Source organism: Eurosta solidaginis, chromosome 5 (genome assembly GCF_040869045.1).
Source record: "Eurosta solidaginis isolate ZX-2024a chromosome 5, ASM4086904v1, whole genome shotgun sequence".
Classification (NCBI taxonomy): domain Eukaryota; kingdom Metazoa; phylum Arthropoda; class Insecta; order Diptera; family Tephritidae; genus Eurosta; species Eurosta solidaginis.
In genome coordinates this window covers 267,908,262-267,934,825 of record NC_090323.1, presented here as the reverse complement: position 1 = coordinate 267,934,825, position 26,564 = coordinate 267,908,262, and the positions used below count along the sequence as shown (strand labels likewise).

At 35.5% G+C, this 26,564-nt stretch overlaps 1 protein-coding gene and 1 long non-coding RNA gene across 13 annotated transcripts in view; one reads left to right on the top strand and one right to left on the bottom strand.

Moving 5' to 3' along the window:
• Nucleotides 1-26,564, top strand: part of dally (division abnormally delayed protein) — a 398,607-nt gene that overhangs the window by 346,967 nt on the left and 25,076 nt on the right. The window lies entirely within an intron of this gene.
• Nucleotides 4,487-5,826, bottom strand: LOC137253460 (uncharacterized). The gene is made up of 2 exons (XR_010953806.1): nucleotides 5,552-5,826; nucleotides 4,487-4,717 (listed from the first exon to the last, which is right to left on the bottom strand). It is a non-coding gene; the product is annotated as an uncharacterized lncRNA (long non-coding RNA).

The window sequence follows — 26,564 nt, the reverse complement described above, 5'->3', positions numbered from 1 at the left end:
TTTTGATATATGGAAGTCTATATCTATCTCGATTCCTTTATATATGTACAACCAACCGTTATCCAATCAAACTTAATATACTCTGTGAGCTCTGCTCAACTGAGTATAAAAAAATTGAAATTAAACGGATAAAGCAAGAAAAACTTTTGCTTGTGTTAGCTTCCGCTTAAGCTGTGAAACGTGTTCAAAACGTAAAACTTCTGCTTTAAAGCGCAACAAATGCACACACACATACTTCTGCTTTCATACCCTCTTCATCTCTCGCTCTTATGGCGCACTTTGTAGTTTGCAATTCTCAACATACAAGAATAATAATAATCATTACAGTCGTGTAGTAAAAAAACGCACACACAAATATAAACACATACATACTTACAAAAGAAATTAATGCAAAACCGGAAACACTTTGTTAGCAAAAAAGTACCGCTACTTTAGCACAGCAGCATAACAGCACACGACACAAACGAAAGCTGCAAACCCAATATAGGCGGCCCGGTTCGTTTTTGCTGATCCGTAAAAAATTCTTGCAATAAGCGTGAAAATATAATGAAGCAACTTTGTTTACAATCATACTTACATATGAATAATTTAAGCATTCGCAAAATACATTTTCACATATACATACATTTAAACAAATTTAGTCCACTTTATGTGGGTGCTTAGGCTAGTGAAGCCAATGCGAGCGGCTGATTGTAATGCAAAAAAACTTTCGTCGCAATAATTTTGCGTTGCAACGTGAAATTTGCAATAATATTAGCATTAAATTTATATGAACTACGCCATTTCCTGCTTGAAATTAATATACAAAATTTCGCATTAGCTACTGTTTAGTCGCTATATATTATGCACGCTGCTGTCTAATATGCATTTTATATGGAAATTACGTATACGCCATGACGACCCATTTTTAAAAGGCATTTGTTATTAATTTGAATAACTTAAATTCACTCATTGTTGTTGCTCTTTAATATGCTTTTGAGAGCATCTTTGACGCTTTTTGCTAAATGTAATTTCAATTTAGACAGATTTCGATTTGGTTAAAAATTTGGGTCTACATTCTGTTCTCTCTTAGTTCTGCTATTATACTCAGTCTGGAGGCTGGAGCGAGATGCAGTGTTGCCACTAAATAAGCTTCCCTGTGTGAATGCGACAACAGACTATCGTTCACCCACATTGAACTTTGACAAGAACTTTAAGGTAAACTCTCCCTCGAGAATGGATTGCGCAGGCGATATAGTACATATGTGGGGAGGAAGTCATTTCACTCTACGCAGATGGGTTGGGTTCAAAATAGAATGCGGAACAGGGTACAAGGGTATTCGTCGAACAGCTAAAATTCGCACTCCGCATACTGTTCTTAAGATCAAATATTGCTTTCCAAGCGGATATTCTAGCAATTGAGAGCGCTTCCGTCACATCTTGAGGCACCATATGCGTTTTCTTCCGTCGATAAATATAAGAACGTGCTACACGAAGCACGAAACTTATCAATAACCAAAGACATAAGTGGATCTTGTCATCGGAGTTTTGACTGTTATCAAAAAGTGGTCGAACATGAAAGGGGCTAGAGATGGTTAGACATCACTGAGACAGACACCTTCAGTGGGTTAGGAATATACCCGCGGTAGGTATGCCTGTCGTAAGGGGCGACTAAAATACCAAATAGATTCAAGGGGTTGTATATCGCAACCCTTTAAAGGTGTAGCCTTCCCAAAATATAGCTTCTCCAATCCAATTGTCAACCTCACCTATCCGTGGCGAATCCTGTTTCATTAATGTGTAAATAATGTTAGAAAGATGGTCCGTGAGGTAATGTTCAGGGTTGCATAGAAAGACAGTCCATGAGGCAGCTCTGAGCGCGGTGGTTTGACAGAGCTTCTGTCTTCGCGTAAGGAAGAGAGCTATGATATGTAAAAATTTCTTTCTGGTTTTGAAATAACATTTCTAAACTGGACCGACGCTGGCGATCACTCAAATAGTTTGCAGTCCATATTTAGATACTGATTAGAAAGTTAGACCCTTCCAAGTCTTGCTGTAAAGTGCCGTGACGGACTGTGTCAGTCCTTTGGGAATCACATATGTATGTAAATAAAAAGTTGTAGATTTGTATATAATCGAGACGGTATTTAAATTTCGTTAGCTTACAGCCTCACCAGCAATAGTCGTGATTCAACTTTCGTATTTAAAGGTGTAGAGAGCCCTTGCCCTACATCTTAACTGTATTAAAGCTTCGTCTATTGGATAGGCAAATAGTGTTTTCTATAGAATCTTAGCTGCCCTGTAACTTGTACCTGCTTGCGCTTTTTTGTTGCGTGCTTACAGTGCCGTGATCGAAGACTATAGTTGATATATGCGGTTCTACATAGATTGGGGTGTAAGAGGCAACGAATGCATGCTGTTACATATATGCTTAAAAATACTTTGTAATTGTATATTTACTTGTCTATACACATGTATATATGTATAAATTTGCATTTGAATGCATTTGTTTCGAACAATAAATATTTTGACAGCTGTATTTTCTTTTGTTGTGTTGCTTTCATAACAGCGCGCCCACTGCGTAACTGAAAACAAAAGAGTTTTTGTGTTTTGTTGACTTTCTGTGATTATAGTTTTAGCAAACCATGAGTGATTTTAGAGTTTACATAAATTTTTCAGCACTTAAGTTAAAAAAAGTCAAAATAAAGGAACACGCTATAAATTTTTGCAGGGAGCGTTCCTATAGGGCAGTGGTTCCCAACCTTTTCTAGGCCAGGGACCACTTTTACCTTTCTGTTGGTGCCAGGGACCACTAGTTAAGTAGGTATAATAAAAAAATTTAAAAATCAAATCGAACTTTATTTAAAACCTCAATGGGTATTTATGTACACAAAAATAAATTTAAAAAATGTTCGGTAATTTGGTATCAATGTGATTTTTGAGCTTGTATATTCTGTACGAGCTCGTGGATCCTCGGACTAATGCTGTTGCTTAAAGCTACACGCAGATCATCACTTACTTCCAAACGATTCCTTGCCTTGTTTTTAATTACCAACAAAGCAGAAAATCCCTGCTCACATAAATAAGTCGTTGAAAAACATATCAAATAACGCAAGGCAATTTCTCGAAGTTTGTTATAAAAAATAGCTTTTTTACACCAAAACGACTCTATTGAATTCGATTCAAAAGCATCCTTGCAGTTTCTGTCATTTTGGAGTTCTATCAGTTCTTCCTGGATTCCTTCAGCAACTTCACTTACGTTCATGGTAAAAGGGCTACGAATCAGTTTTTGATCAACTATAGCTTCTTCGGCATATTCTGGGAAGTAACGATTGAATTCATCAATCAACATTTGTAAATGAGTTTTAATGTTTTTTTGGATATTTGCTACACTCGAGCCATACTTTTTGTCTTCCACAAGAGTTTTAAATGTCGCAAACGCAGAATAATTTTTTTCTTCAAGTTTACTTATCCCCAACTGAAGTTTGCAAATAAAAGCTCGAAGTTTGTCTTCAAAAATGAATATATTTCCGACGTTTTGTAATTGTTTATTTCCGGAACCTTGCAGTTGCATATTCAGTTTATTCAAATGTTCGAAAATGTCCACAAGATAAGCCAAATTTAGCTGACACGTCGGAATAGTAAACTGTTTTGAAATATCATTCATTTTTTTATCAACCAGAAATATCTCAACCTCTGCCCTTAGTTCGTACAATCTTGCCAACATATTACCTTTCGAAAGCCATCGAACTTCTGTGTGAAAAAGAAGTGCTTCATGGTTAGACTCCATATCAGTGCACAGCTTTTTGAAAAGGCGTGTATTTAATGCGCTGCTTTTAATTACATTCACAACTTTTATGGCCATTTGCAACGTATCATTAAGGCATACGGGTAAAGTCTTAGAAGCTAATGCCTGGCGATGAATTAAACAATGTGACGTTATTACATTGGGATTTTTCTGTTTAACTAAAGTCGACAAACCAGAACGTGAACCTAACATTGCTGGAGCACCATCAGTGCAGAGAGAAACGAGGTGATCCCACATCAGATTATGCTTACCAAAATATTCCGCTATTGAATTCATGACGTCCATACCTTTCGATGTTGTTTCCAGCTCCCGTGAAATCAATAATTCTTCTTTAATTACGTTTTCATCTAAAAAGCGAACAAATACCAGTAGTTGACAACAATTTGAAATATCGGTCGATTCATCACACTGCAAAGCGAAAAATGGAGATTTTTGGATTTTTGAAAAAAGTTGCTCCTCTATATCATTTAACATTAGCTCAATTCGGGCTTTGACGGTGTTATTGGACAGAGGTATATCCTAAATTTTTTTCTTGGCCTCTAATCCCAGTACTTCTTCGACGGCTTTGATCATACAGGGTTTCACAAGCGTTTCCCCGATTGTATGAGGTTTTTTAGATTGTGCTATCAATTTAGAAATCTCAAACGAAGCTACTAATGATTTTTGTGATGCTGAAAATCTCGTACCACTAGGTCCGAGTTTCATTTTTTTTAGGTTTTCTAATTTTCCTTCAAAGAATTCTACTGGACGGTCAGACAAATTCGGATGTACCGTGTCTAAGTGGCGTTTTAACTTCGCCGGTTTTAAAGCTTCATTTGCGAGGACAGTTGAGCATATAACACACTGTGGTTTTATTTCTCCCTTATTTTCTATCGAGGTAAATCCAAACTTTATGTAGTTACTGTCGTATTTTCTCTTGGGCGCCATGTCCTTAAAATAAAATTAAAAAAAAAATAGAGCTAAATAAAAACTAGGAAAAAAACCGTAAGTTCAGACATTATAAAAAATATTTATCTTGGTGTTACACTACGATCACACTGCAACGGACTTTTGTCGTCCATCAGCAAACACACATCCGCACACATGTGTTTTAAATGTGCTCGCAAGTTTCATTCGATTTCACCCGAATGTAAACAAACTTTTGCTCGTCCGTGCAAATAGAACGCGCTCGAATTTGCCGGCCGTGCCGGACTACAAAAATCGGTTGCAGTGTGCGCGTAGCCTAAGTTAGCTTCTCCCGTGACACAACAAATCCAAGTAAGTAGCTCTCTCGTGACAAATGCATAACCAAGTAAGCAGGTGGAAAACTAATCGATACTTGTTTTGGTTTTGTCACGGGAGGTACTTATTTTTTATATAACACAAAAACAAAAAAAAATGTACTACGAACCCACGAATAACAAATCTTTGCACTAGAATTATCAATTCGACTTTTAGAAGTTCATAAACATTTAAAGTCGTGACCTCTAGTTATCTAACCGATAGTGTTCTTACAAGGAACATCAGCTGTTCTTCCTTGCATGGAATAGGTAACCTTGTAATTGAACCATGTTACTTCACATGTGCATATGCATATACCTATATTGATGTTTCATTAAAATTACGATATCACAACAGCAATTTGATATGCACTGATTCAACACCATTTACACATAATCGTGAGCTCACTTAAACAGAAATATACGCTTTTAAAATGTACATGGTATTCCAGAAATCGAAGTTTTTTAGACCAACGAAAACAATTTAATTAAAATGTCTACTTACCTGTACCATTAACGGACAAATTCAAAAAATAAAGTTAAGAACAACGATCAGTAATGATCAATTCCCTTCCTCACACAGTAAAGTAATACGAAATGCTATTACAGAAACTGAAATATAACAAATGACTGGGTTAGTTATGAGCGACGCACTGTTTTTTCAGTATCAGTGAAGAGAGTGACTGCTACCTTCAATAGCTGTTACTTTTTAAGAAAATCACAATCGCTATTCCGATTTCACTTATGTATTCTTATTTTATGGAGGGGGGTCCTACAGCAGCGAAATTTGGCATAATAACTTTTTTGGTAATACGATTTGGCATTAGGCTCAAATTACAGAAACAAAATACATGGAAAATAAATATATATATGTGGAGCAACCGTTATTTTGCCATGCCATATGTGGATAGTTTTTGTTTACCAACCGTTAAATTTCAAATCATTCGCGGACCATATTTTGGCTTCCGCGGACCACCGGTGGTCCGCGGACCACCGGTTGGGAACCATTGCTATAGGGAGATCAATAACTAGCGATACAAATTTCTGATTCAGAGCTACACCTAAAGTGTCAAGTAAGCACTAGTTCGGTAGTAGCTAAATCTTCACTTATTCGGAACTGAATTTTTGGAATCATTTCTGGTTCATTCAGGACGATTTGGGGGTTGTTTTTGGAACCATTTCGAGATTAGTTCGAGATTTTTTGAGGATGAGTTTGGTTATTGTCGGGACCATTTTGAAATCACCGGATTAACTCGTAACCACTCCATGATCATTTCGGGTACAATTCGAGTCAGCTTCAGGGTCATTTTGGGATCTTTTCGGCACAATGTCAGCATAAGTTGAGTTTAATTGATAATTTGGGAACTAATACGAAATAACTGTAAAACTATTTTGGGATTGTTTGTTTAATCAATTCGATAATGCTTTTCTAATGAAATGCCAATAAGGTAATTCTGGCTATATTCAAATTACTTTGCAAAATTTTTAAAAATTGTGGAAGCATGAAATTACTAATCTAACTTCAACTCATCTAAATTTAAGTTCTTTCAAAATATTAGAAGATCACAATTACCAATGAAGAATGAAATTACAAAGGAAATAGGGAGGAAATTATTAGTTACTTTAAATTACGGTCTTAGAATCATTTTATTCTACTGATTAATATACCCAGCCGCGCCCAATAATATTACATTCATCGAACTCAACTAACGAAAGACGATATTCTTCAAATGACTTACGAATATTAAATTAGTTTCACAACTTTAAATACTCTGCAGCAGTTTGCTCAACTTGATTTGCATCCATAAAATTTCTGCAGACTAGACTCATTTGGAATATTTACAACTGAAATGCACTTCTACGCGCTGCCACCATTCATAGAGTAGCTCAGGGCGTCATTGCACACAGTTCAGATGCCTGCAGCTGTCGAACAATGATAGCCACGCAGCTGCTTTTTGCATAATTTTTTTATCTTCACCTTTTTTTGTTGTCACAATGGCATCTCTGCGCTTTCGTGAACTCTCAAAAAGTCAATGCTGGCTACATAACTTGGCTAACAACAATCAGCGTAGTACATACTAAGTTATTGCAACTGGACTTGTGTTAAGCAATGACGGATGGTTGAAGGGATAGATGGCAAGTTCGTTTTAACTTGTGGAATTTGTATGAGAATTGTAAAATGAATTGACAGCGGGAAAAACGAAAAATCTGAAAAAAAAAAACAAATTTAAAAAAAATTCGCATTTCTAATAGATGGTTGAATGGTGTACATGCCGGAGAATTGGTGTTATGGTTCATCGATGAACTGGAGTCCACGTTAGCACATTCATTGTGATAAAAACGAATGGGTCTAGAAACAAATTTTGCTTAAAAATTTACAATGAGATCCGTCAAGTCTTCTTCGTCATCTTCTTCTTGTCGCAATGGGAGACTACTCAAGATTTTGGTGAATTTGATCGTTTTTGATGGTTGTTGTTGTTATTGTATTAACGATAAAGATACTCCCCGAAGGTTTTGGGGAGTGCTATCGATGTTGATGGTCCTTTGCCGGATATAGATCCGGTACGTTTCGGTAACAAAGCACCATTAAGGTACTAGACCTCGGGAGCGATTTACATATATGACCACATTAAACATTCAAGACCATGCCTCCCTCTACACCCCCTAGTTCCATGAGGAGCTTGGGGTCGCCAGAGCCTCGTCTTTTAATGAAACAGGATTCGCCGCGTGTAGGTGAGGTTGACAATTGGGTTGGAGAAGCTATGTATTGCGCTGGCAACCCCTTGAGAGGGTTACGCTACACAACCCCTTGAATCCCGTTTTTGATGGTTCTTTAGCGGATATTGTCATAGTAAGTTCTCGAAAAAAACACCATTAATGAGATTTGAGAACGATTTGAATCCATCAAGGAATCGTCCTCCCTACTGCAGTCAGTTAAAACTTTTACAGCTGCCTACGTTACACAGCAGTAGCGAGATGCTTGGCGTCTTATTTATAACAAAACTCACTAGAGTGACGATGTGTAGCCTACTTTTGATCAGCGAAATTATGTTAAATGACATTCTACACATTTTGAACTATTTTCTTTAGTTACAGGTAGATCGAATTTCTAATGCGCCAACTATTTCGTTATGTGTTTCAACCTTTTAAAAAACAATGCAAAAATATTAAAGCATGCGACTAACCATTCAAAATTGGAAAATATTCCTCTATAACCTTAAATAAACTCGAAGTTTCGAAGAAATCGAATAAGCTCTCCGTGTATCTTACTGGATCTTTCTAGACAGCTACGTTCTGGGAATTTCACGTTAACAATAAAGTACTCGACACATTGCATCAGCTACCTTATGTGGTTCTGTCCGTTTTGGAACTTTGTGTCAGCTCCTTTCATGACACTTCGCGTCAGCTTTTTTTTTTTTGGGAACTTCGTATCAGCTTCTTATTCGGAGCTTTTCGTCAGCTCCTTTCGAAGCACGTTATGCCAACTCCCTTATATCCTCCTTCATTACCTATTCCAGAGTGTTGAAAAACCGTGCGCCTAGAATTCCGAATCGTCTTGTTTGTAGTTCTGAAAGTCTTAAATCGACCTCTCTTCCCCCCTATTCGGACAGCTTGTGACATTTTGTTAGTAGACGCCATCATCGGAGTATCGGTACCCGTAAGTACTTGCTCCGTAGATTTGTTTACTTTGAGAAGTAAACTCATTCTTTCTCTATCCGTACATAGTCATAAAAACCCTGAGACCAGAAACAATCTTCCATAGCTCTTTTCCACATTATCCATTTCGTAATCTTTCTTAGTCTTCTTATCAACAAATTAATTACTTGCAATATTCCTGTGTCTTGACATGTCCGCGCGATATCCGATTCTGGCAGACATTGTCCTCAAGCATCCTAACTGCTCTCTATATAGTATAGAATTTAATGGAAGAGACTCTAAGAGACAGCAAGTTGGTACTACTGATTGACCCGGATATGCTGCCGTCTCTGTAGACTGTAATAAACCTCCCACTCTCTAATGTAGTTTTATTTTCTGAAAATAATGTCAGTCTGTTGATTCTTCTCAGCTCTCTAGTGATTTCGTGTGTTCCTTTCACAAAATATTTTCCACTGCATAAAAAAGGTGTCTGGTTACCCTGTATTTGTGCCACCATTTTGCATAACACCAGGTGACCTTGTTCAAAGGTTAGAATCTAAGAGTGCAACATGAGGGCAACATCTTTTCTAGAAAACAAAACTACCAAAAAATGAAATAAAAATTATTTTCGCTACAATAAAACTAACTCAGTGTGAGCTCCCAAAGGTAAAAAGAACTTATGTTTATTCACTAATCTCTTTGGCATAAACACATATACATGTACCAGATAAAGCATTCGAAAGTTTTGCATACATACATAACTCGCGGTCTATGCAATAAGTGAAGCAGGGTTGATGGGAATCCCAAAAGTCTCACTCAAGGCTTGAGTGAAATAAAATTAGAATAAAAGCAGAGCAAACAAAGAATATCAAAAGGTTAATATCATTTGGAAAAGTGTAAAGCGTAACAACAAATATAACATCCCGGAGGAGTGAGAGTTAAACGTGGGCGACAACCCAAAGCACAGGATTTGGAGAGATTTAAAAAGTATGCACGAAGACACGTACGTAAACAGTATTTACCTACAATTGAATGGGCAAGGAGTGTCTTACAAACAATAAGTCACACGCACACACACACACAGATATGTCATGTCAATAAAAACATTGGGCTGAACTGCTTTTCCTGCTCGTAAGAAAAAAAAAATGCCTGAGATGAGCTGAGCTGCGATGGGCTGGGCAGCTAGTTAGTCGGCCATCTATCGGTCATTATAGCGTGGGAAACCAAAAATATTTTGGCCACATACGACTGCTAAGACTCTAAGGAGAGGGAGACCCGCGAAATGAAGAAGTGTAAAGGATGATGAGGGCAAGCCAAATTCTTAGCTGCGCCATCCAGAAATGTACTTAAGCGTTCAAGTTTTAGGTTGAATGACTAAAGTTGCATTACAAATACACACGAAAGCAAATAAAAGAAAAAAACCAAATGGGAAAAAAGCAAAACTTGAATAAATAATTCTTCTTCTTGAACAGGTCGTATAAAGTAGAAGAAGCAGCAGAAAAACAAAAAAATTATTAAAAAAGTGCTGCTTGAAGCAATTTCAACAATCCATCTAGAATACAATGAGTAGATGAGACCAGAGTAGCAAACAACAATCAGAAGAAAACAACCGAAAGCCACTCAAAACTAAAAGCGGCCAAATGAAATTGAAATGCGAATAATGAAGTTGGGATGCATCGCACGATTTTCTAATCCTGAGCAACTCAGTTGAAGTAGGTTAGGGGTAGGAGGGTGGCCGATACGACTGTATTGTATGCATTGCAGAAATATGGCAGAGTGCTACAACGCCTTTGTTGCATGCCACACGATCGGCTGACTGTCTGGCATGTTGGCGCTAGAGCAGACTCAGCTTCAGCGCTATACAATCGTTTTTTGAGCTCGCCAAAGGGTGCCTATTTTTTTTTTTTTTTTTTTTTTATTACCTAACAACTATTTTTTGGTCCGTTTACTGTATTTATTTTTGTACTCTTTAGTAAAACGTGTCCACCCGTACTCACAATAACATATCAGGTAATCTGGACGGCTGATAGATAGTTTGCAGGAATGCATGCCTTACAGCCCAGTAGTTTGAGACATAAATACCTGCATATGGTCATCCAGAGCCGAGCCTTTTATTTCATTCCGAATTGATGGAAGTCATTGTCGACTCTCTAGCTCGATGGGGTTATTCGTAATGCTTTCAGCAATTATGCAACGTTAATCGGGCTGAACTGGGAGTTCATCAATCCACTTTCCCAAATGAGATCGGCACCGAATTACTCTTTTGAGTGATCGAAGGTAGTTAGGCTAGCAATGAGGCCAGTTACAAGCTCACAGTAACTGTTATTGTTCGAGTTAAAATCGAAGCTGGAAAGTATGCTAACGCCAGGTTTACTTCCGACATGCCGATAGAGTCCACTTGATGAATTGTTCTCAGAGCCCCGAGAATTTCTACGAAAAGAGTCATAACCTTGAATTTCTGTATGGTATAGAAGAGTAGGCGCTGTCACACCAGTTATTGGCAATGGGTCACAGCAATACTATTCGAACACTGCTAGCTCTATTCTGCATTGTCCTTGGTCGGTGACATTATCAAATAAGTGGCGCTCTTCTTTGGAATGATATCCTTAGATATGGCCCTCCTAGCATGTTAAACGGCTCAATATGGAAGTATCACTAGGTGATAATCCTTATTGCCCTCCCCTTCTCCCCTTTGCCCTCTCGCTTCTGCTCCGAAGAAGTAAATTAAATTAAATAATTTTCTTTTATTCTTTTAGGGATAACATGTCTAAGCTATGTCTTTGGAATATATTATGGGCCGGTTGAGAATTGGAAGCACATGCAAATTCTTTTGAAAGGATCGCGCTCATGGCTTAAGTCATTTAAACCCTCTGCCTGCCTTGCCAATTCGAAATTAGCGTGAACAAGCGTCCGTTATTTCTAGCATTCACTACTTGGTATATAAACGACGACTCCACATGATCTTACTGCTCTTATTTTCGTTTCTTTCCTACTGTGCTTACTTCTTTAAGTTGCAAAGATGTAGCACAGGGGCCATTGTATGAAGGCATGTTGGTATGTATTTATGTGAGTAGGGCTTTAACATCTTAGACGCTGTGGCATTTTGGCCTTCTTCGTTCTGCAGTTTTTATTGGCAGTTATTGTTGTTGCTACTTAGTGACCAGGTTACGTATGCTGGCTGTGATATGCATTTGTGTAAGTAAAAACCGGTTTAGGTATTTACATTGGTAGGCTTTGCCCAGACATTCCATAGGGGGCATTTGCACTTGGTACTTGCTACAAGCTCCTTCTTTCTTAGTGGCAAACTCTGTTGTTGTGCAAACACTTTTTGCTGCTGCTGCTTTCTCGTAGTTGTTGCCTCGTCTGTTTGCCATTGAAATTGCCTCATTGCAGTGAAATTTCTCAGCAATTCATTTAGATTTTATGTTCAACGTCGCTGCTAAGGTAATGTGTATGTTAGTGGTGTAATAGCACCACAAAAAATACCATAAAAAACATGACACTTTGCTGCACTGTGTGATGTAGCGCAAACACACACAAAAAAAGTGCAAAAACCTTTGCCCATCAAAGCTGGAATGCTACTTTTGCGCAGCATTGTTAACTAAATGGTGAAAAAGGTGATTGGTGCATGTGCATTTGTTTTTGTGTTAGAATAGAAATTCCACATAATCAAATTTTACACTATACGGACTACATGTCATCGATGCTCTGTAGGCGACGCGGGACGAGAAAGTAGCAGGGAAATCAATTCAATTCTTTCGCACTTGTCTTAAATGCTTTGTTTGTGCCGATTTTATGCGTCTGAGATAGTTCGTTAGTGCGATATGAGTGCCCACCAAGCACACACACACCTTTTTTAGTTTCTTCAGTTTCATATTATGGACCACCCACACAAGCAGTTCAAAAGTATTTAACAAATATTTATCCTTTTTTGCTTCAATCACGCCCACTTCCATTCAACGTTTGTTTGTTATTTATTTAAGTAGCTTGTTGCGTTTGTTACGAGTCCGTTTTGTTGTGGAAATTGAAAAATTGCACCCTTTGGCTAAGAGAAAACTTAAATTTTTTTAAACAAAAGCCGCAATAACAGTGAAATCAGAGATGTAGCTTTCTATTGGTTGAAAAAAAAAACATGTTAGTTGCTTTGCTGTAGGCGCTGTTGCTTAGTTTCACATTGGTGTGGGTGAAGGGGTGGCACCTGCCTGTTTGTCGTTCATACTAACATGAGCTAAATTGGTCTTTTGGCCTGTGGCATATTGACCCCAAGTGGCATGTTGATTAAAGCGACTATGGGTATTTACCGTTATACGAACATCAGTTTACACATATTTTTCATATTACACATCAGCCTTCTAGTGAACTAATTTGATGGTGGAAAAGTATTCCTTATTTTGTTCCGTCAGTAACCCAAAGCGTATATAAGCAACAATAAAATTAAGAACAGGTTGACCTAGAAACTCGTCCTTTTCAGTCAGCGCGGCTGCTCATTGCTCATTTCATTTATTTAAATCGCGTCATTTATTCAACGGAACAAGCAAGAACGTCTCGCTTATCTAAGTTAGTGTATGTTATGGTATTGACGATAATCTTCAAATATGCTTCCTATATAACAATGAGAAGATTGAGAACGCGTTCTTACCAACCTTCCACTGAACTTTTACTGTGTTGATTTTTGAAAATTTAAAATTGGAACCGTGCACCAAATTCAAACTAATAAATTGGAAACAAGTGCAAAGGCTTAGCAGGCTAGAAAGAGCATTGAAATTGGAACCGAAACAAGAATGACAAACAAAAAAGATACTGGAAAGACAAACCAAAATGAGAACAGAATCAATGTCAAAACAGAACTTATGAAAAAGCATGATGATAATGTTAATTCATGGAAGTCTGTCTTTCTCGACTCCTTTAAACCGTTTAAGCCCGCTTGCAGAACGGCAAGTTATTTCTTTAGCTTTAGCTTTAATTAAAAAGTTGCCAAAAAGGTTTAATTCCTAATGTAATGAGTTAAAAAGTAAACTTGCCGTTCTGCAAGTAGGCCTTAGTATATGTAAGTTATGGTATTATAAATGGGTAAAAACGTAAGTAGCAACTAGACATGAATATCGATGTGCAAACATACAGTCGCACTAAAGCTCGCCCAGAGATTGAAATTAAGCCACAACAGAGGTAACTTTAGCAGAAACAAATAGTTTTGCATTTTTGGATTTTTTGACTGATACCGACAAGTTATTGTTTTATTATCGACTTAATATCGATAGCGAACTATTATCGTAGCGCTATCGGCTTTTCGGCTTGTTATCGCCGAGTTATCGGCTTCTATTCGATAACAAATTGGCAACAGTGCAATAATAAATCGATGACTTTTTGATAACGAATCGATAACTCGCCTATAACAAATCAATAACTTTGTCGATAACATATCGCTAACTTTTCGATAACTCATTGAAAATAATTCGATAATGAATCGATAATTTTTCGATATGAATTCTGATAGCTCGTCGATGAACATCATAACTCATCGATAACCTTTGTTTTCGATGGCACAGCTATAACAAATATTTTCATTCCTTGGCTTGTCTTATCTTAATTTGCTGTCTGTTTTCGCTTATATCATCAACTCGACGATGTACATTGTTCCCACATTATGCTAGAGTGTAACGACTACCCTTACGACGCTTACGCTTACCTAACAATTACATTGTGGATTGCTCCATACCTTGAGAAAAATTAGTATACAGCAATCACTAAGTGAACTTTTGTTAGTACCCTTCTAGCTGGGTGCAAATCTTATCATCATAATTTTCACACCACATTGATCTCATTAGCTCTACTTCTGCAAGTTATAGTAAATTACACGTTAATTAATTAATTTACATGAAACGGTTTCGACTCATATCCAATTTAATTTAAATATTTTTACATTGAAGAAAAAAGCAGCAACAAGAACGTCATAACCATAGAATTGCCTTTAGCAAAACTAATGCAACCGACAGCAACAACATGAATGAGTTGCATCACATGTAAACTGTGCAACAACACCACTGCCAATTCGATTTCAATGCAATTCATTCCACTGTTCATGGTCCTAAAAAGGAAGTAACAAAGTAAAAACGCTGCAAATTAAAGCATAAAACTAAAATAGAATTGGCCATTTCGTTGGCTTCTTTGGTAGATGCTGCTGCTTACTTAGTTCGTGTTGGTTTTGTTGAGTGGCTCGCGCGTTCACTATCTTAGTACATTATCTTTTAGAATACTTTCAACACTATTACACAACCAATTCACATAGTCTTCAGAACCAACAAGAACTTTTACTCAATAGTCCAGTCTAGTATAGACATTACTGCAACCAATTCGATTTTACTTGGCATTGAGCAGCAGATGCATTTGCAAATGCCAACAGAAAATGCGCGCAGATGCGATTCTTGGTGCCAACTATTGTATGTATAAAACTCAATATATATACACACACACATGCACACGCAAACGTATCAATTGGCTGACCGTCTTGCTGTCGGTCAGCCTGTGAACTTTTGGTTCATACAACACCCAACTCCTGATAGTCACTTGACTATCAAACCAGCTGCAAGCTTCACTGCCATTCGCCTCTTTTCGATGCGATGCTCGGTTTTGCTTGAATGGCTGACTGGCTAAGGAGGCTGAACAGTGTGCAGTACTAAAACACAGCAGAGAGCTCACTCGTTTGGTTCATAATCATTGGCAATTTGAATTTGCATTTAATTTGCAGTTTAAAGCGATGCGATTTCTATGGTCATCCATACACACACACGCAAGTATCTAAAGCTGCTGATTTTATATTTTTCATTCACTTCCTTTGCTTACTTATTGTAATAAAATTTATATTTTAATATAAAATCTTCAAGTTATGGACCATCATCATGAAATTGCCAACAAATGAGTTAGTCCGATATGGCTCTCTCTGCGTGTTTTGTTGGTAAAATCAGCAGGCACTTGACAGCTAAGAGATTTCTGCAGTTATTTCAAATATTTATGTTCATAAAATAATAAGATTTTCTTATTATACAATTAGAGTTTGTTAAGATAACATACTTAATAGGAAACAAGTTATAATCATTTTAGCAAATTTTATTCCTTAGAAGCATTAATGTGCCTCCTTTTTAACGCCATTTGATGGTGCATCTGCTTTATGCAAAGTGGCTGCTCCTTTTAATTTGCTAATAAATAATATAAAAATTATTTTCAATCTGCCTATTCATTGTTGATCGTAAGACGATATTCGCAATATATGTTTGTGTGAAGTGAGTAGGTTAGGTTAGGTGGGACTGAACGGTCAATAAAGATTTCATAAGACCGAAGATGCCCATAGCGTTATCGGAATTTGTTTCACGATCAAACGGAGGCACCCAGTTATGAATTAACTAAGTCCACTGGGCAAATACTAGAAAGTTTCTAGATCTCAGCTTAATTTCTACCTTGCGATTTGATAATCTGTAGCCCTAGTAGCCAGGACAAGAACAACCGTATTCCCTGCAGGCCGCACTGTCCACATCTGCTGTCAGTGTTGTGATACCAGACGGCAGGATCCTGTTAGTATGATCATCATGGTCCTCAAATCTTCCCGACCGCGCTTGAATCCACGTCTTTTCTGCGCCGAGTGTTGTGGTGTCTTTTTTTTATGACTGGGAGTCCGGTATATATGTACGCTCCGCCTTGAACTTGTTTGCTCTTCCTGAGCTAATTTTCTGTCGGGCTGCTTTCTTCCAGACTGCATTGTCCACCTGAAAAAAGCTAAAATAATCTGCATCTTTTATGATTTGCTTATTTCTGAAGGAGACCTTACCATTTTTGTGAACATGGAACGATCTTAAGAGTGGCAAACGAGCTGCTCCGATGCGTTTATGGTGTTGAATGACACTACTTCAGTGATTCGCACTTTTTCATCGAGTGCCGATATCATAAACAAAAATAAAATATTGTAACGAATTTAGGGGATTCCACTTAGTTGAAACCTTCGGCTAACGTTCGAATCGCTAAACTGTTGAATAAATCACTCCAGTATTCCGTATGGCAAACTGGGCTTTATTTAGATTTCTTTGGGAGTAGTACTTCACAATTATTATACTTCACAACCAATAGCGTGCTTAAATTAATACTGAATAATCACTCCTCAGCTTGCGCTGCTTTTATACTCTCTGTTGCCTCGTCCGCATATTTCTACTAAGGTCTAGACATTTCGCCTTCTAGAACTACTGTATCTCCTGCTTGGTAATTGAGCTACATATATGCGTGTGTATGTGTGCGTAAGAACTTCGGCTGATGACTACATCTGTGTGTGTGAGGTATCTCTTCGTTGCCTTGTATATAAGTGTAGCTAGCTTTAATATGTAGATGTACATAAGAGTGGCTGCTTCATGTTTTTGTTGTTGCCTGATTATTAACTAGCCTAGTGATGTCAACATTCGCCACAATATTATAGTCTACCCGATGAGCCTTTCAAATCAGCAGGATGATACCAGGTAATAAGCCGCGTTTAGCTTATCTTAAAAACACTGCAGAAGCTTCTTGATATGCATAACGTTGCTTTATTCTTAGAACCATCCTCAACAACTTAACCTTAGGGCGGGTCCTGTATGTTAATAGCCATACAGGAGGACGCCTGAGAGAGGAGCTATATTTCCTCTCCTGGAAACGATGAACGCGAAAAAATCCAGGACAGTACCATGCGCTGACAGCTTAGTAAAACTTTACCAAAGCTTAGCGAGTAACTAAAAATACCTTCGTTCAGTTTGGCGAAAATTAATGGCGGAACGATATCATTTGTTCGCCTAAGCCAAGATCTAGGTACAAAAAATGTTTAAAATAAAGCAAGTTTGTAGTTTATATGGAAATATTCAACTACCATTCTATGCGGATTACGACAGTTTTTGACTTCCAGACACAGAGTATACAATATTAATGGTATAACTTACATAGTTATTGGAAAGCTTCAACCTCGACAGGTGAATCAACTATTATCTGCAGGTCAGGTAGGCTTATCTATGTCCATGCTATCGAAATAGTGACTAGACTGTTACCGGTCTGGTATTGTTCCAATCAACAAAAATAATCCTTGTTCAACGTCTTAGAGATTGTCTAAGCTTTGGTGATTCGGAGGGCGGCTAGTTTTGGTTTTTATTATACTATTAATTATTTTAGTGAACTGTATGTTATTTTATATGTTTATTTTGTTTGTTTGTTCTGGTAGAAGAACAGAGGTCCCTATGCACCTGTTACACCTTTTTAATGTATTTAATTGGGGGCGAGTATAGTGAAATAAACTACATTTTATTTAATTAAAGAAAATCTTTATCCACATTTATTTAAAAATTAGAATAAACTAACACATTATTTTTTAGGTATTTAAAATTTTTCTTGAACAAAAGGTTATACGATAAAACAAAGAAATATTCAAATTTATAAAGTACAAAATTAACAAGTAAATTTTGAGAATAGTATAAACTCTACATATACTCCCCCTCCAGTGAAACGAATAAATAGTTGTTTTTAATTTTAATGTTCATTTATATTGTGTATTGATTACTATAAGTTTTGTAATTAAAAATAATTTGAGTTTTTTGTTGTATATATTATTGTCACGGATATTAGCATCACTAAGCTATGCCATCACTAAGGCGATGCTAAGCGATATTTACGTCAATAATCAAATCATGTATTCACACATATAAGCAGCCGAGAGATGTCACACACAGATGCATTTACTTATACGCCTATGTGTGTGCGAGAGACTGAAAACTACAAACTCACATACATCTGCGAGACAATGAAAAGTAGAAAATTGTAAACAAGTAGAAACTATATGAGAACTATAAACACTCGAAATAGTTCGTAAGTTCTGGAAATAGAAGAGCCTAGATGTATGCAACGTAAACTATAAAAGTGGCGCAAGCGAGTAAAAAGTAATTCAGTTTGAGTTGAGCTATCAATCAGTTTGCTTAAGCACGCGATCTGGCGGCCAATAGTAGAGTTTCATTTGAGTTATCAATCAGTTTGGTTATTAAGCCAGCGAGTAGCAAAGTAAAAGTGTTATTGTGAAGTACTTTAATAAAGGCCATTTTTCCATTATTCAATATTGGAGTTATTTATTCAACAGTTTAGTGATTCGAACTTAGCAGAGGATTGCAAATAAGAGGATTAGCAGCAAATTCGTTACATTATATAAAATTTAGAAATGTATTTTTGTGTTAATTGCGCTCAAAATTTATGTTGGTATTGATGTAAGTAGCCAATCTTTTGATGATTCGATGTACTTGATATCTTAGATTTAGTTATTGTTTATTGTATTAACATTTTATGTATATTAATAATAGGTTGTGTTATTGCTAAAATATTTTGTTAAAAATCTCTTCATAGCTGTTTGTGAAAATATTGTCAATTATAATGATGCGTTTGAAAAACCTAGAATGAGGTTAAATGATAGTAGATGGCAACTTTGTGTGTACAATCACTCAAAAATTAAAAAATAGTATTATGCAGAATATATGTTCAATATATAATTGTACTCTGCATAATGTATGTCCATGTTGTTGATAAGGAATGAAAAGTTGATTTCTTTTATTCGTTTCAGGGTGATATGAAGTTTTCATTGATTCGTGTCATGTTAATGATTTTAATATTGAGTTTTTTATATGATTTTAATTTCAATATGTAAGAATTGATATTTGGGAGAATATGTCATTAAAAATTATTTTAAGAAATCTTTTGAAATTTTTTAAAATTGATTCTAGTAATTAGTTTAATTTTAAAAATTTTAAGTTATTTCTTTTTTCTGTAGTTTTTTTTTTTTTTTTTTTTTTGTTTTCGAATTGAAAATGAGGTTATTGTTTGTAAGATTTGCTGTTGGTGAAAGTTCTTGTATATATATTTGATAAATGTATTTATTTATATACTGGAGAAGAAGTTTACACAACTAAAAAATACTTAATATTACTGTAATTTTGAAAAAATTTAATAATTTTTATATTTTTAGTGATGCTATCAATAATACTTATTGAAATAAGATATAACTTGATGTCTTGCTTGTATAATGGTTTATCAAAAAAATTAGGAAAGGAACTTTTTTTTTTTTTACCAACAAAATTTTTAAAAACTTGTTATTTTAGTTTTTAAATTTATAATTGCTTAGAGAATGAAAATATTGTTGAAAATTAAATCTTTAAAAAAATAAATTATTTAGTTTAAAAATATAAAAGATATAATCTCAAAAGTGAATGAATATAAATAAATAAACAATGTTTAACACTTACTGCGAACTCTAAATTTTGAAAATTTGATTGCTGTAAATGTGTCAACAAAAATTTTATTGTTGTTAATAAAAATAATTGTAGCGTGTGATGCTCCAAATTCTTGTTGTAGTTAAAGAAATGTTGATTGTTGTTATTTAACTTTATTTGTTGTAGATATATTATTGTAAACAGTTTAATTTTAAGTGTTCAAATATCGATAATAAAATTTTTTAATATTTGTATTTACGTAGTTTACTTATATTTGTATATATATAAATATATGTAGTTGATAGTTTATATTTTTGCATAATAAATTTTGAAATTTGAATGTTTATTTTAGTATAACTTCTTTAGTTCACTTCATATAAATATTTGATGGTATTTGTGTCCAATTTTAGAAAGTTATTTTAGATGAATTTTGTTATAGAATACGCTATTTAATCTTCACTAATTCTCTTGTTTGGTTAGATTTGATGTTAGTTCAAAAATAAAGTTATATAAATATTTCGCACAATGTATCACTTATATATTGATTATATATAAGTATATATGTATAAATGCACGTTATTTTATTTTTGCATTTGTATAATGTTAAAAATTGTATTTGAAAGAGATCACATAAATTTTGTTAATCACAAATATTTCAAAAATTAAAATTAGTATATATTCCCACTACAGGATCCACGGTCGATCGGATAGAATAAATAATTTACGAATGAAGTGTCGTTTCTATTGTGAAAAATGATGTTTCTGCGTTGATTGTAGATGAAAATTAAATTTTTGTTGATTAATCTTTCACTTGTTCCAATAGTTTCAAAAAGATTGAGATCGTAATTTTATGAAAATGATCTTCACATACATAGTTTAAAAAAAAAGGTTCGCGGGATCGCCATTAATATAGTAAAATAAATTACATTTTATTTAATTAAAGAAAATCTTTATCCACATTTATTGAAAAATTTTAATAAACTAACAAATTATTTTTGAGGTATTTAAAATTTTTCTTGAACAAAAGTTTATACGATAAAACAAAAAAATATTCAAATTTATAAAGTACAAAATTAACAAGTAAAATTTGGGAATAATATAAACTCTACAGCGAGCACTTGGGCTCTGAGTGAAAAGTTTCCTCAGTTCGCTATGAAAACCCCGCCATTTTACCGATGTATTTATTGGTGGTATGCACTTCGGCTCTGAGGTATTGGCTGCGTTTTGAGCCACCTTATTTTGCTATGAGAAAACCCGCCTTTGGGATAAGAATTTTAAACTATGTCTTTAGAACCAGTTGAGAATTACAAGCACACACTCAATGTCTAATGAAACAAACGAAAGAAAAATGTTCATAATTTAAGTCAATTAAACAGAGATATTCGAACAAAGATCAATAAAAGCTGATAATATGCGGAAGTATCATTGGCTTCTTTAGAGCTTATCAGTGTTGGGATGGTCTAGAAGGTTTATTGTGGTCATATTAATCGTTCTCGAGAACGATCGGGTCGGGCTAGTACCTTAATGGTGCTTGTTACCGGAACGTACCGGATCTATATCCAACAAAGGAGCGTCAACATCGATAATACTCCCCAAAGCCTTCGGGGAATGTCTTTATCGTTAAAACAACAACAACAAGGCAAAACAAGGGTACATACCATAAAATTGCCTGTGTTCGAAAAGAATGAGAAAGAGATGCAAAGTATTCATTACAACATAATAGCCAGCAAAAACATTGCACCGGTGGACAACTTAAATCAACAATTTTAAAATTAGGTAGGACTAGTACTGCTGTCAAATGGTCCAGCTCTACGCAAACTTGCTGCTGTGTAAGTACTTAGAACTCCTTCTTGGACGACAGAGCACATTCCCTAATTGTCGTTGCACTTCCGCTATAATAATTGCAATTTAATTTCCTTTTTCATTTATGGGTTTACACATACAAATATGTATGTATATATATCTTTTAAATGCGAATTCACATCTTCTTTAAGCATTAGTCTGAATATTTGATTTTTTTTGTCATAAAGATTAACAAAATAATAATGGTGACCGGTTTGTGCATTGAAGTGCAGAATTAGAATTATTCGATAACTATATATATTCAATTGGTCTACATACATATACTCATATGAAACTGGTTGCAAATTGAACTCCAGTACTTTTCAGAAACACATTCAATACAAACACAAGTAGTAGATCTGCCTCAATGGGAAAAGCAGTTTTCGCACATTCACATTCTGCTGTCATTTGTTCTAAACTAATTAATCGTTTCCTATGAAACTAAATAAAACAAGTAAGGACGGGACTGTCTTCGGCTGTGCCGAAGACTTCATACCTTTCATGAATGGGGCTGAACAATAATCTTATCCCGTTCGTAATCTCCTAATAATCGGATGTATAAGATAAGAAATATATAGTGAACAGATTTGCATACCTAAACGATTTTTAAGATAAATATAAAATAAAAAATGGCAAAAAAACTCCCTTATCTGAACTATCGCTTGTATGGGATATATATTATATATAGCTCCGATCGAAATGATTTTTACAGGAAATCTTCTATGATATATTAGAATAAATATCACCAAATTTAACGTTTTTATATTGGAAACTAGGGGAGAAATGGCCAAAAATCTTTCTATCTGAACGATCGGTTGTATGGGATATATATTATGTATAGCTCCGATCAAAGTGATTTTTTCAGAAAATCTTTTATGATATATTAAAATATATATCACCGAGTTTCACGTTTATACTTTCCAAATTAGGGGAGAAATGGCCAAAAATCTTTCTATCTGAACGATCGGTTGTATGGGATATAACTATATATAGCTCCGATCAAAGTGATTTTTTCAGGATATCTTCTATGATATATTAGAATATATATCACCGAGTTTCACGTTTTTACTTTCTAAATTGCGACAGGAATGCCCAAAATCGTCTTACCTGAACGATCGGTTGTATGGGAGATATATTGTTACGATTATTAGCAAAACTGAGGAGTGCTGCCATCTCCAGGCCGATGCTAAGCAGTGACGTGAATTTACATCAATAATTCAATCATTATGTATCTACATAAACGAATCCATACTTGCGTCTACACATATGTACACATTCCGACGAGCAACATTTACATACAAGGCAGCAAGAGATGAGATGTCACACACCGATGATTTTACTTATACGCTTATGTGTGCGCGGGAGACTGTAAACTACAAACACATGCATATATCTTATCTGAGTTGTCACAAGAGAGAGCAATAATTTGTGCACGTAGTTGTGGCTGGCGATTTTGTAGCCGAAACAACTAGTAACTTCTGGAAATCGAAGAGCCTAGAAGTATGCAGCGTAAACTATAAAAGCGGTGCAGGCGAGTAAGAAGTAATTCAGTTTGATTTGAGTTGATCAGCAGTTACGACTAAGAAGATATCTAGCGAGCAATACCAGTATTATTTTGATTAGTGGAGTTTCATTTGAGCTATCAGTTTGGTTATTAAGCTATTCGTTGCACAGTTTGAGTGTTATTGTGAAGCATTTTAATAAAGGTCATTTTTCCATTATTCAATATTGGAGTTATTTATTCCACAGTTTAGCGATACGAACCTAGCAAAAGGGGCAAATAAGAGGATTTGCGAGTAAATTCGTTACAATATGTTATAGTGGTCCGATCCTACCGGATCCGACAAATGTCTAATATAATACAAAAGTACATCCTTGTGCCAAATTTCATTGAGATATCTCAAAATTTGAGGGACTAGTTTGCGTTCAAACAGACAGACGGACGGACAGACGGGCATGGCTATATCAACTCAGTTCGTCGCCCTGATCAATTCGGTATATTTAATGGTGAATCTATCTTCTATATTTCTCAACGTTACAAACATCTGTCCTAAGTTAATATACCGTTACATGTTCATGAAAGGTATAAAAATAGGAGGACTAATAGAAACTCTCAATACATCAAAAATGACATGCACCAAAAACAGCACCTACGAAATGATGGGGTTTTCAAAAGTTAAAAGATGCATTACTGAAAGATTGAGAGAAATCAAAAGACAAAAAAAAAGTACTAGTGAAGTGCGACGTGTAAATATAAAGGTGTACTTCTAGAAACTAAAGCTTAAAGGTCAAACCACAGCAGATGTAACTGTGTCAGAAGCAAATAATTTCTGGATTTTGAGAATAGTAATTTATAATTTTTCGATAACTTTGTGAGAATACATCCATAACTTTTAGATAAATATTCGGTAAAGCGCCAAATACACGACACGAACATTTCCGCGAACATTCCGCAATCTTGTTCGCAGCTTTGGCCATACACCATACGAAATTTTGGCCGAACATTAGTTCTCTTTCAGACAGCGATGAATACGGACAACAATTGTGCTGCAGCAATATTGCTCGCTGTGGCAATTAAGCGTAAAAAAAGAGATAAGATCGCAAAAAAAGAATTTGGTGCAAAGAATGGTTTAAAAAACGAGCAGTTCTTGGACAAAGTGAGCTTATTAAATTCACGTCACAAAATGATTTTAAAAATTACGTTCGTATGAGCAAGGCAACATTTGACCAACTTTTACAAAAAATTTTGCCATAATCATTATTCTTTTTAATTCTATTGCAATAATCTTTGCTTTTTACTTGTCACAATGATGGCAAAGATTTATACATTTCAATAAATTCACTCAGAAATTTTTTATTTTCCATTTTACTTTTCCGCGCACGTCTGTTCCGTTCAGAAATTACTACGATTATGAGCTATTTCGCCATACACGCACGAACAGTTCGCGCAAATATTCGCCAAAAATTAAAATATTTTGATTTTTGGCGAACATTTGCGCGAACTGGCAAACACCACCATACACGACAGAAAAGGTCGCAGAAACATGACATAACGGGAATGTTCGCGGAAATGTTCGTGTCGTGTATTTGGCGCTTAAGGTTTCGAAGACATTTCGATACTTTTTTTATAACAAATCCATAAATTTTCTAATGTAGTCGATAACTTTGTAAAAACATATTGAAAAATGCTTCGATAAGTAATTGATAACTTATAATATAAAGATAACAATCCGATAATTAGTTGGTAAAAAATCGGTAACCCATTTATAACTTTTGTTATCGACAACAAATATATAACACTTCGATAACAAACCGATAACTCGTTGAGTCCCACATAACGCCACAGAGCACATTCTCCTCACGCTTACATTCTATATTTCAGCTTTGTGGCATACCCCTTCCAAAGACTACACTTACGCTTACATCTACCTAACACTTACATTCTGGATTCCCCCATACCATGAGCAAAGATGTTTCCACATTAAGAAAGAGATACATACATATGAATAAACTCAATTAGTACCACTATTAGTAGGAAAGTCGCTGTTCTATCTAATATACAAATTATTACAATTTTATCTAAGGTGTTTCCCTTCCGACTTTTCATTTTTCTTTATATATTTACTCTAGCTATTCAGAGATGTCGTGGAATCCGATTGTTGTCGGAATGGGATTTGAAACCATTGGATTCAAAACATTTTGGTTTGGTGGTTGAATTACATATGTTTCTTTTTGGCGTATAAATCTAATTTGAACATCAAATCCAAAATTTCATAATTTATAACAGAAATATTTATGGGTTTCAAATCCGATTTCGACAACAATCGGTTTGCATGACACCCCTGATTCTCGCTTTCTTATCTTCCACTACCTCCCTTTCTTGGTTTCTCTATATTTTTAGTCGCCTCTTAATTTTCGAGTTCTCTTCTGATGTCTTCTGCTTTCAGCCTTCCCTCCACTCCAACTAAATTTTTGTCTTAATATCCGAATCTATCTTTCCCTTCTGCTCCCTTCCCCTTTCAGTTGACATACTCTCTGTCATTACATTACTTCTTTCACTTCATCATCCTCATCTCTCAATACCCATTATATTCCCCTTCTTTTTAATCTTCCTCTTTACCACTCTCACATTCATTTTTCACAATCAGATCTGTTTTCATCACCATATTTCTTTCCTCCTCGTAATAGTCCGTGCCTTTTTATTTCGTTCTTCTTTTCCAGTCCTCTTAATCTTTCTTTCAGCTCTTCCTTTCCTCTCTTCCCTTTCGATCCGTACCTCTATTATTTTACCTAAGCGTTCTCCTTTCCTTCACTTCCTTTCCCTCTACGTTTTTTCACCTCATATTTACCTTCTTTCCCTACCTTGCTGCATAATATTTACTCAGTTTCCCTCTTCCTCTCCAAGCACCCCCCTTATATACAGGGTCACTTTACCAAGTGTACTTAAAACATATTTTGCCATCTTCTTTTCTGCTCCCTTGTTCTCAGCTGCCATAAGTCTAAGTTGGTACTTTTTCTTGCAGGGCATTTTAATAAAGACTCGTTTTATCCGCACACTAGAACATCAATTTAACGCGATTTAGCTATTAAATGGAATTCCTTTAGCAACATGATTAATGATTGCAATTACAGTTGCACTTCCGCCAAAATGAAGCGCAACATTTCATTTAGCACATCAATAAAGATAATTCTAATACTTAGACCATTCTGCAATAGCAATATCCGTTTGAAAGTACATAAAACCATTAGGCCAGCATCTACATGATCGATTGTTGTTTTTGCTCCATATTT